Here is a 12,708-nt window from a genome sequence, read left to right as displayed (position 1 = left end):
CCATACAGCTTTAACAAATCGTTTTCAACTTTCTCTCAAGTGATATCAGGTGCTGTCCTAATATCATAGTATGCAAGGTTGGAAAAAGACACAAGTCCAAACTATAAGATTAATATGATTGTCTACTTTCATGAACTAATGCATATGGTTTGTATAGTGATGTTTACTTCCACAAATCTCATCTGTCCATGGTCAAGCCGTTAGTATCACTCAGCTCTGAATACTGTATTTTTCGGACTATAGGGCGCACTGGATTATAAGGCGCACCTAATTATAAGGATGAATGACCAGCAGGTGGCAGACTTGTGCACAGTTCAAGGCAGCTGCAGTTCCAGGCAAACATGTCTCCAGTTCAGAGTTCAGATCTCAGAGGTATGGGATGTTAGGGGTTAATGTTGCAAGGGTGATGCTGCAGGGGTTAAGAGGCCTCCCTCTGCCCATTCTCTTCCCCCCCTCAGGCAGAATGTTAGTTAATTCCCGTTACAGGGCTAAAAATCTGAAAGAGTGGAGAAAGGGGCGCTACTATAGTGCAGTATCCTCCGTTAGTTGTAATGTGAAAGTAGTAGTGGAACTACTAACCTGGCAGTTGTGCACAACTCTGAAAATCGCTCGTGGTTTTTCTCTGTTGGCATCCTCCTGCAGCCACGCTCCCGGAGCCGAAAACGGCTTTAATAGTAAAATTTGGAAAGTAACGCATATAGAATAAATGCTTTGTTGAGCGTCCACGCATTTCTTTCACCTTGATCCATATCGGCTTCCGTAGTTGTAGTCTTTAACAAGGGTTTGATCCATATCAGATCCCGTAATCGTAGTCTACACCATCCTTGCAGTACTCCATACCTGCCTACCATGCGTTCTGGCCATACCGGCTTCCATCATTATCTTTCGAGAAAAGAGCCTTTTGTACCCCTCATGTCTCCTTACCCCAGACTCCGCCCCCTCAGCCTGTCACTCTGGTGACCGGATGATACTTGACATTTTATATCAGTGTTCTTATGTTTTTTTCGTTATTTATGTATGGTCTATACAGGTAATCTTTATGTATTAATGTTGTCTTTTTGTTAACCTGTTATTACTTGTTAATATATTATCCATGGAGTCTTACCGGAAATGGTCATACCGCTCGGAAACTGTCAGACAAGGACTCATTTGTCAATATAAATATTTCCATGTATGCCCCTAAGATCTATGAACCAGATGAAGCGCTCGGTCTGAGCATGAAACGCATTGTTCTAATACTTTTCTATAAAGATTTTATATCGCCTTTCCTGGCAGGTATAGGGGTAAAATTGCTTACTCAGGCGGACAATGAGGATTGCTGCATGGTCAGCACAATGGCGCTGGTGGAACTGCTTGTCCTGCCAGTGTGGGGTATTGTGTACTGTGTGGGTTGGTGCAGAATATTGCTGGCGCGGAGCTAAATGTTATACAGTACATGTTGTTTGTAAATACGGTTCATATACAAGGCGCACTGGACTACAAAGAGCACCTTTTGATTTCTGAGAATCAAAGGATTTTTTGTGCGCCTTCTAGTTTGAAAAATACGGTACTCTGATACAATACTCTGTGTCCACATGGACAGATTTCTATCCACTGGAAGTAAACATAGAAGCTTTCTATAGAATGACAGCAAGCAGAGAACTACAAAACTGAGGAACTGATACACATGAGGTCTTTCCCCAGCCATCTTTTTTTTTTTTTTATTAAAGCGTTCCTGAGGTTTGCCGCAATAGTACGGCTGGCGTCGGGTTCATGGGCTGAGCCCTCTCCATAGCCAGTAAGTCTCTGCTGATTATTGCAGCAAACCCTTACCGGTAGCACTTATTTATCACAACCTTTGCCGCCGACAAAGCTGTTGGCGGCTTCTAAAAGATGCCGCATGGCCCTTCGAAGACCCATTAATGTTTTAACCCATTAATTACAATGTGAAAATCGCACATTGTAATAAATGAAAAGGAAAATCCCCGTATACTGCCATGCTGTAGTATGGCAGTATATGGTAGGATTGATCAGAAAACCTAGGAAAATGCTATTTTGAAAAATATTCAATAAAATTGATAAAAAGGTTGTACAGTCCTAAAAATGGTAGCATTGAAAATGTCATCAAAAGTCACAGAAAATGACACCACCCACTGCTTCCTACACCAAAGTATGAAAAAGTCATTAGGGTCAGAAGATGGCAAAAACAAACATTTTTGTACAGGAGGTTTAAATTTCATAAATGTATGAAAAAAATTATAAAACCTACACAAATTTATCCCCGTGATCGCACCAACCCAACAATAAAGGAGACATGTCATTTGGGTCGCACAGTGAATGCTGTGAAATCCAAACCCACAAGAAAACGGTGCAAATGCTTTTACCATTTTCACTGCATTTGGAATTTTTTTCCCCCTTCCCATTACATGGCATGGAATATTCAATATAATCACTATGAAGTGCAATTTGTTACACAAGTCCTCACAGAGCTCTTTACATGGAAAAATGACCCCTAATTATTTGGGTGGTTCTCCTCTGCTCTCGGTCCACTTCTTATATGTCCTCTTTACACACAGGTGCCCAACACTACATAACGTGTGGTTTGTCCAGTGATTTGTAGAAGGACTAAACTATGATAAATCATATATGTTCCGTATATGAACATATAGGCAGTCCCTGGGTTACGTACAAGATGGGGACCGGAGGGTTGTATTGAATTTGTATGCAAGTTGGGTTGCTGGTAACTAAGGATGCATTAGCTGGTGAGATCGCACCAGCGAACGCATCCTTAGTTACCTGAACCCCCAATACTGCCGGCAATTACTTCATATCGGCAACAGATTGCGATCCCGGGCACCTCCATGGCCGCTTCAGCCTTTCGATCGCTCCGCCCAACGATTCCAGGCACCTCATGGCCCGCCGAATGAGGAGGCACTGCACTCAAAGCAGCGCTATTGAAACACGAAGTGGACTGCGCATGTGCGGGGTGCCGAGTGCCCCGATCGTATCTACGAAACTCGAAACGCCGTAAGTCGGGGACTGCCTGTACATAGTGCAAAACTGGCTACTGCATGCCCCTTCTTCCCTTCTGCACCATGCTGTACACCCATACAAGTAACGTAGACATATGAGGGGCGTCTGTGCTTGGGAGAAATTTGCATAACAAATTTTAAGCATTTACAAAATTTTAGTAGCAAATGAATGTATTGCTAAAAAATTGCTTAAATTAGCCCATTCTAAATTTCACCTTTTTTATCATTTTATTAACGAACTCTTTAACAGGAAACAATGTAACTAAAATCTGTTTCTAATGGTTTGATGCACTTTTGAAAATGGGTGGATATATAGGGGTTTTCTAAAATTTATTTCAAAGGTCATTTAAAACTGATGATTCCCCCACCCCACCCCCTTTAAAAAAAATAAATAAATTTATCCCCGATCCGGTTCTAGCGAGCACATGGTGGTATGAGTGATGCCATAACAAAAATGGCTGTCTATGAGCAGCTGTATATGATATAAATGTTAAAGTAACCAAGACAGGACCGGAAAATTGTGAGGGATAGAGGAAAGGAAAATTAAGTAGGGAATTCATTATTAACCCCTTCAAGACGCACCCATTTTGTATGTTAAAGCTTTGCCTCCAGCAGTTTCTTTGCTATATCCCCTCAGATTATGGCATTGCTTCAGTAGCTGCTTCCTCTACAAGTGCTGATAAGCCCTGTGAGTCCGTAGTTTGTTTATAGTTTATCAGTCGGTTTTAGGGGAGAGGATGCTGCTGCTCACAGAGGTTGTCATGTGACAGAGCTCTCTGTGTATGTAGCAGGGCTGGATGTGTTCAGAACAGTGGATACAGATGTCTCCTGCACAGAAAAGTGAGGTACAAGACCTCCTTTGTTCCCTATGAGTCACTCTATCCCAGTCTGTGATTCTACAGAACTTTCTGTGTGTCTGTCCTCATGCTGCAGTCCCCCATCCCCCCCCCCCCCCCTTGTTATCAAGCACTGTGCAGATAAGCTATCAGCTACCTTAGTGCTCACACAGCACAGGCTATAGACTACATGTAACTGTATTACTTATGATTTCTACCACTTATTGCATGTTACCTGCTCCTCCATATGTTGGAAGCTGCCAGGCTATCACCATATACACTCTATGTGCAGTGTCCATTGGATTTACTTGTGGGAAATTAAATGATTTTTGTCACACACTTTCAGAACAGGAATAGCCATAACTTTGGAAAAAAAAAGGGTGAGCAGCAAAAGTAGGACTCATTCTGTTTGGTTTTAATCATTATAACGTTAGTTACGCTTTAACCCCTTAAAGAGGCAGCCATTTTGTATCTTAAGATTCAGCCAGTTTTTTTTTTTTTTTTTTTTTCTGACTGGCGTCGCTTTATATGGTTATAACTTTTGAACTCTGTTACTTATCAAAGTGAATCGGAGATTTTTTCCCCACATGTTGTACTTCTTCATTTTAGTGGTAAATATTGGTTGATAAGTTTTGCGTTTATTTACAAAAGAAAAGGGAAAAATTATGAATTTTCAAAATCATTGCGTTTTCAGGCAGATTTACCACCTAAATAAGTTGCTGAATAACATTTCCCATATGTCTACTTTACATTTTCATCATTTTTGAAATTTCTGGAAAATTGATTTTGATGTCGAGCGGCTTACAAATAGATTATCGCTTTTCCGTATTTACAGAATTTACTATTTTGGGGATTACATACTGTTTTGAAGGAGATTTTACATATTTAGCATTAAAACCCCCGTATATAACCAATCCATTTTCAAATCTGCACCCCTCAAACTATCAGAAACAGCTTTTAGGAAGATTGTTAACCCCTTGAGATCTTCCTAGTAATTGAATCCAAATGGAGGTGAAATTGAGACTGGTCAAATTTTGTCGGTTATACGTTCATTTACCTCTAAATTTGCACATTTCCAAAAGATAAAAAGAGAGAACCCACCATACAATTTGTTCTGCAATTTCTCCTAAGTGCAGAGACCCACACATGTGGCCATGAATTGTTTTATGGGAGCACTTTTTTTTTTTTTTCGTGTTCACTGTTTAGCCTAATAATCATATCTTTATTCTATGGGTCAATACGATTACGGAGATACCAGACGTGAATATTTTTTCTTATGTTTTACTAAATTTGCCAAATAAAATCTTAATGTGGGGAAAAAATCTATCATTTGTCTTCCAAGTGGCATAACATTTTTACTTTTTTGGTTGGTTGATGGCTTATTTTTTGCAGGACATGTTGTACAGTATCATTCTGGAGTATATATGTTTTGTTGATCACTTTTTTTAATTCATTTTTTTTTTGTGGAATTCAATAGGTAAAAATCTTAATTTTTCGCAGGTTTTTAAAGGGTTTTTTTTTTTTTTTTACAGCGTTCATTGTATGGGTTCAATAATTATTTTATTTGTTAAAGGCGGTGGGGTTTGTTATGATTTAGACTTTTTTGAGCGTTCTATGTCTCATTATGTGCTTTGGGAATTATGGGCATGTTTATTGATTTATTGAGATATATATAGATATAGATAGATAGATAGATATATATAATATATATTTTTTTTTAACCCCTTCCCGACGCGCACTGTACTAGCACGGCACGCGCCGGGTCCCGGTGCATGGAGAGGGCCCGCGGGCCGAGCCCTCTCCATAGCCGGTAAGTCTTTGCTGCATATTGCAGCACCAATCGCGGGTGTTTTCACCTCGATCGCCGCCGGCAATGCTGCCGGCTGCTTCATAGAGATGGCGCCGCATGGGCGACGCCATCTTGTCGCGGATCGTCGCTCCCCGATGACGTCACGGGGAGCGGCGATCCGTCGCCATGGTAGCCTTGGGTGTTCCGAAGACCCGAGGCCATTTTGTTTAACCGCTTCATTACAATGTGCTGATAGCACATTGTAATGAATGGGTAGTAAAATCCACATATACTGCCATACAGTAGTATACCGCCTGTCAGTGCGCCGCGGCCGCATCTCGGAGAGCCCGCAGCGATTTAAGCAATACTTGCGATGCTGCCGGCTTCTCCTACAGGTCTCTGCAGAAGGGTGGGGGGTGTCAGCCGGCCCCCCAATGAATAAGGCTCACTGCCCGGGCACAAGATAGGAGAATCCGACCTCTTATTTAGTAAGCTGTCGGATCGCTTTAAAGCAATTTACCAAAAATAATTTTTTTTAAAAAACTGTCTGGGGAGAAAGGGGCTGGGGTGAGGAGTATGGGGGGGCACATTTTGTGGGGGTCATTTTCGGGGTGACAGGTCCTCTTTAATGTTCTTTTTGAGTTGCTGTAAACACTGTAGTATAAGCCTATCTTTTCAGAGCAATTTGTGCTGAAAGGGCACCATTTTGTTTATACTTGGGTATATAAAATAATAAACTCTGTACTCTCCTTCCCTCCCAGGTCCTTCTCTTGATCCCTGCCCTCTGGCATCGCCAGGTCTAGAGGCGCACAGACTGACGGTGGCAAGCGGCTGTATACTTCTGTATTATAGTATTTTGTACATGTTTAGCAGAGGCCTGTTTGGATGGCTTCTGGTTAAGGCTTGTATCATCTATACATAGGTACATGGAGGCAGTTCACTCACTGTCATGGCAGCCATTTGACACCTTGTGAGGTTTTCCCCTTCCCCTCAAAACCATGTTCTGTGCTGGCAACATAATTTTATGTTGCTAAACATTAGCCATTCACCACACCGCAGTAGTACAGTGAGAAGGGGTTAATAACTAACCCTTGTGACATGTTCCTGTAAATCTGCTTGAAATTGCTTGTTATTCTCAAGCCTACTGTTGCTATGCATTCCTTAGTTCACCAGTATCTGTAACCATGGGAACTATGGTGCATATTGTTACTATAGTTGCAGGTTTGTAAACCGCAAGTTACCAACCTTGAATTTTTTTTATTTTTTTTTTGTCGCATGTTTAAATCCTGTTTAATACACCTTGGCATCAGACTGCAAGCTGCCACTTTCTCATTATCTTCTTAATACACAAAAAACTTAAGTTGCATAAATCAATAGTGCAGATGAAAGTTGCTTCACTTTTAAATGAAAACCTCTTTTGTACTGTTTTTTTTCCTATTGCAGACTAGATTCCATGGACTTCATTTTGTTATGTGCAAAAAGACTTGTCTGTGGTGTTTTGTGTTTTTTTTTTTTTTTTTTCCCCACTTTGTTTAAAATGGATGGTTGGCTAAAATTATGACAAAAACCTGTTCCCCAGCATCGTGTGTGTGTGTATACTGTGCTTCATTTCTCAAACTCAATAACAAAGCCAAATTGTGGCATTATACCTCAAATAGAAAAACAAATTAGCTCCAGGCTATATAGTTAATGGATCCTCGAGCCCCTCAGGCTCATTTGCATATAGTCTTTCATCTTGGTGGTAGATGTCCTTTAAAGGAAATCTACCTTTTGCTTTTATGAATTATGAACCACACATACCTTGAGAAAGCTGTAGCTACACTGATACAGAAACCTATATGGTTTAATCCCTGAACTGAGTGGTTTTGTGGAAAAAACAATTATAAAATTATTATGACGCCTTGTCGCTCCTGTGGCTGCTCTGGTGCTCTCCTCACCCTAATTATGCACTGCTTCAGTCTTGTCCTGCCCAGCACGAGCCGAATATGTCATCTCTGTGTTTTCCCTGACAGGTATACACAGCCGCTGGGGGATGTGCAGTGGATTGTTTCTGAGTCATCCAGCTCAGGTTGATTAGTCCTGTCTGGACAGTTCAGGCATCTGCTGTGTATGTTGAAGTAAATGTTTATGTTCGGCAGCCAGGGTACCCAACTTTACCAAAGTCCTGAATTTTATAATGTGTGTGTTTTTTTTTTTTTTTTTGTTTTTTTTTTATAGCAAAACTACTCGGGGATTAAACAAGATGTTTTTGAATCCGTCGTTACAGCATTCTCAAGATATGTTTGGTTTATAATGCATAAAAACAAATGGTAGCTTTCCTTTAAGCATTAGGCAGAGAGGACATGAGTGTCATGACAAAATCAGTGGTGTTCTATAGCTAGGTTAGGGTGATACCTGAATAAGTATATGGTTGGTTAGGGAGGTAACGAGGTAGTTCCAGAAAAAGATGTCTTTAAAGCAAATTTACTGTCAAAATCAAGCATTATAAACCGACATAGATTTAGGCACCATGCTTGTTGCAATTTCTTTTATTTATTATCCATGGCCTCTTTCCTCTTTTCCTTCATGCTGATGGGCATGAAGGGCCCCATGGGAATGCTGCAGATTTAGGCTTTCACACTGTGCAGAACATGTCTTGCCCAACCACACACATACTCACTCCTCCTTCAGCCTGTGTATTCTAGCAGCAGCAGAGGGAAGTGAAACCTTCTCTGCTCACTTTAATATCATGTGAAGCTACAGCACTGAGAGGCTCTGGAGCTGCCCTTCAGGCTCATTGCATGATTTACAAAGTTGATTTTATGAGGTAGGAGGCCATGGATATCAAGACAATTTCCACAGTCTCTGTGCTTGGATCTATGACTCGATGCCCCTGGTTTATCATGCTTGATTTTGACGGTACAGATTCGATTTTAAAATACAGATTAGAAAAGTATCCAAGCACGATTTTCCTTTAGGAGTATTCTTATGCCCAATTGTGTGAAGCATCCTGTGAAGGAGCTTGGGTGTCCTAACTTTGCTGAGAGATTTGGAAAGAGTAGAAAAGTTGAGTGCATAATGCAGAAACAAGATTGTAAGAGATTGATTAAACAGGGAGAGAATAGGGAAATATGTAAATATGTTTTCCAGTATGGGATAAGGAAGTTCAAAAATTCCCAGGGGAGCAGCAATCTCTGCAGGTCTCCACATGCCTGCAAGGCTGCTTTAATTGGATAAAAGTAGTCTTTGGGAGGGCGCATTCACACATGTTGTTTTAACACTTGTATCAAAACGCAATGCATAAGCTAAGAGGTTTACATAATTAAATGATTGTCAACAATGTATGTGTTAACGGAAGCATTTTGTAAACACAAATATTAACATCAATTTAATTAGGTTCTCATTTTAGCAGTTGCAGTTTCAAACGCATGTGTACAACGTCACGTGTGAATGTATCCTGAGGAGAATTCTTACTTTCTAACCATAGTCAAAAGCCTTTGTCAGCAAAACCAGTTCAATACCTCATACTGAAAGGATTCAAACACATTGAAACTGTAATACTTACCTGGCAGGGGCTATACCATGATCACAAAGGTCTCCACTGAGATTGGTTGTTTGCCCTGCCTCTAGGTATCACCTGATCAAAAGATTAGGTGTAGTGTGTGTTTTGTTTTTTTGTTTTTTTAAGAACCGTGAGCTAGCACCCATCCTAAATCGCAGGAAGAAACCTTGGATATATGCAAATGTATTTTCCAGTATGGGACAAGGAAAACAATGCCTCTTTTTCGTTACCTTGAAAGGCAGCCCCCTTAAATGGAACCTGTCACCACATTTTTCACGAATACAGGTAGTCCTAGTAGCTAAATGACACCCTTCTTTTAGCTAAAGATGATTCCCATATATTCAACTTTATAGTTTTACCTGGTATCTATGCATGGCTACGTTGGGTGGCCTCCTTGGGCTGAATCCAGCAGCTCTTCTCCTTCTTATCTCTGTATGCAGTTGTAATGTCATGTGACCAGGGTGACATCATCGCAGGCCCTTTTAGATTTTTAGCATTAGAAAGCTGTACACTAAGCATATATCACATGAAATCACAGCAGCCTGCATTGCAAGGGGTAAAAGTCCATGCAGGCTGTTGTGATTGTTTTATGTGGGCAGATATGTACATGGGGTACAGTTTGCTAATTTTCAGTAACTAAAGGACCTTTGATGATGTCACACTGGTCACATGACATTAGGCCATGCCTCTCGACTTGCTCCAAAGATGCATCGATACCAGGCAAGATAATAACTCTGATTTTATGGGGATCCGAGGGAAACTATTTTACCATAAAAGAAGGGGATCAGTTAGTTACTAGGGCTCTATATGAACCTGCCACTAGCTGTATTTATGAAAAATGTGATGACAGGTTCCCTTTAACATCAAGCATGACTTACAAAAAGTCTAACAACATAAAGCGGGATAAAAGGCAAACCAGTATGTTTATTCCAGAAGGAATAAATTCCCAACTGTAGACAGCACTGTTTCGATCTGACTGCGTCTTTTCAGTACAGCATAGGCAACTGGTTTGGCTGTGTTAGAGACTTGATTAGGGTCAGGAAGTAAGGGTTCTTTCTCCTTATTAAGAGTTTGCCAATTAAGGACACCTTATAGGCATGTAGAGATTTTTATAGCTATTAATGATCCATTAGGGGATTCAGGGAAATATGCAAATATTTTTTTCCAGGGTTAAAAAAGGAAAACAATGGCTCTTTTCGCTACCTTGAAAAAGCCTTGCAAGACTTCAATCGAAACAGTGCTGTCTAAGCTGTCCTCCCCTGCAGAGAAAAACAACATTGCTAGACAAACAAGCAGACATACCTGTGGAGTAACCCCTTTAGGATGCAGCTTGTTTGTACATTAAGGCTTAGTCCTTTTTTAAAAAAAATTTGACCGGTGTCTCTTCCTGTTGTTCCTTTTCAACACTTTAACATATCCCTGTGATTTTGCAATTGTTTTCTCCTGACACATCGTAGTTTGTTAGTAGTATAATTTCGCTGACCAACTTATTTGGCGGGTAAGAATACAATAGTTTAGGATAAATTTTAAAAAGTACTATTTTCAAAGTTTCAAATGTTCTACTTTATAGACAAAAAGACATGATAAATTTTCTTTGTAGAAACTTTTCGCCATTTGTCTCTTTTCTTTCCATAATTTGTTTCCTTTTTTTATTTTTTTGTATATTTTTTATTTTTTTACGGATGTTAGAAGGTTTATAGTTTTAGTAGCAAGTTCTTAAATTTTCTAGAGTTTTGAAAAACACTACATTTTTGGGGACCAATTTAGTTTGGAAGTGCCTTCTAAAGGTTTATGTACTATAACAAGTAACACCATTTTATGAACCTAACATCTTAAACTATTCAAATCACTACAATAAAAACTCCTGAGAAGTGACACTATTTTGTAAACTACACCCCTCAAAGAACTTGTCTGGGGTTGTGGTGAGTAGTTTAAAATGTAATACAAAGTAAATGGTGCAGAGTAAAAATTTAATTGCAATTAATCAAATATGCCACTGTAGTTACAAATGTATTTTGCCCAACTCATGGCACTGGAGACAAATACTTCAAAAAATCAATCTGCGGGGTACCCCGGTTAGTGCAATAGTCCATATGTGGCGATAAATAACAGGATATGCACATGGCAGGGCTCAGGAGGAAAGAGTAAAATTTAGATTTTGAAGTTCTGTTTTCACTAGATTGTTGTTGCAGAGCCCCTGAGGTACCAGTACAATAGAAAGACCCAAGAAGTGACCATTTTGGAAAGGGCACCCCTTAAAGAATGTATCTAGTTTTCTCAAATGTGCCATTGGCGTGACATATCAAATCAGCCCAACTTATGCCACTGGGGACAAACGCCCCCAAAATCTTTCTGCGACTTAATCCGGGTATGCCAATATCCTATATGTGGCAATAATCTGCAGGATGGAGACACGACAGGGCTCAGCAGGAAATAACATTAATATGTATATTTATTACATTTTATGGCATGAAGCATTTGTAGATCCCAATAGGGACCAGTACAGTAGAAACCTCTAAGAATTGACCCTATTTTGGAAACTACAGAGCTCCACGAATTAATCTACTTTTAGATTATAGTTAGCATATTAATCCCACAGGTGGACCCCAAATAAAATGTATAATGGATTATGCATAGAAAAAAAAATATCCATTATGTCATATTGTAATCAGCTCCTACCTCGGGAGACAAACACCCCAAAAAGCATGATGACTATTCTCCCGGGTACAGCAATACCCCATATGGGGCAATAATCTACAGGCTGGGCGCATGACAGGGCTTATAAGGGATGGTGCGGCATGTTGTATAACCTGTGCATAGTACATGATGGTAAAATTTACATCTAAAGGTCCATGCATAGTACCTTTTGGCAGTTTGGGGAACTTTTCCTGGAAAGTGCTGCCACTCCCCCTTCATGGTCTCCAAAAAGAAAATACTTAATTACCACCTCTTAAAATTCCAGGAAAGTTCCCCTCTGGCCTGCACATGGATATAACACATAATCATTATATAGTGCTATCTGCACTATGTGCACGGCCAACTTCTTGTACCACACCCTCAATTTCCCCATGGAACCACCATGTACTTGTTATAATCCAGTATGTAGTTAGGTTTAGGGGTTTCTGTACTGGTTCCTCACACTGGGACAGGGGTGCTTGGGTTCCCATGTATTATTGTTAATACAAGGACCTCCATAGTGCCCTGTTCTCGTGCCTTCTAATTTTTTACCCAAGCAGCGACTTAGGGAGACCTCTCTGATTTCTCTTTACAGTGCCGAATGCCGCAGTATTTCAGGCACTTGAACAGGGTAGCGCTGGTGTAGAAATTGTTCAGATAGTGGTGGTAGCACTAGTCCAGCAGTGGGCGCATCAAATACCACAATATCTTCGCAGTAATACCCAGGAAGGCGGGTGACATTCTGGGGGCACAACAGTGGAGTCCTTCCTTTCATATACCCTGAACTTGTAGGTTTACCCTGATGTACTTTCGCACAGCTTATACAACTTCACTTCAAGGTGAGGCCCAAAAAGT

The sequence above is a fragment of the Engystomops pustulosus genome, chromosome 6, assembly GCF_040894005.1.
Source record: "Engystomops pustulosus chromosome 6, aEngPut4.maternal, whole genome shotgun sequence".
NCBI classification, from domain to species: Eukaryota; Metazoa; Chordata; class Amphibia; order Anura; family Leptodactylidae; genus Engystomops; species Engystomops pustulosus.
Note: the sequence above shows the minus strand (reverse complement) of the source record.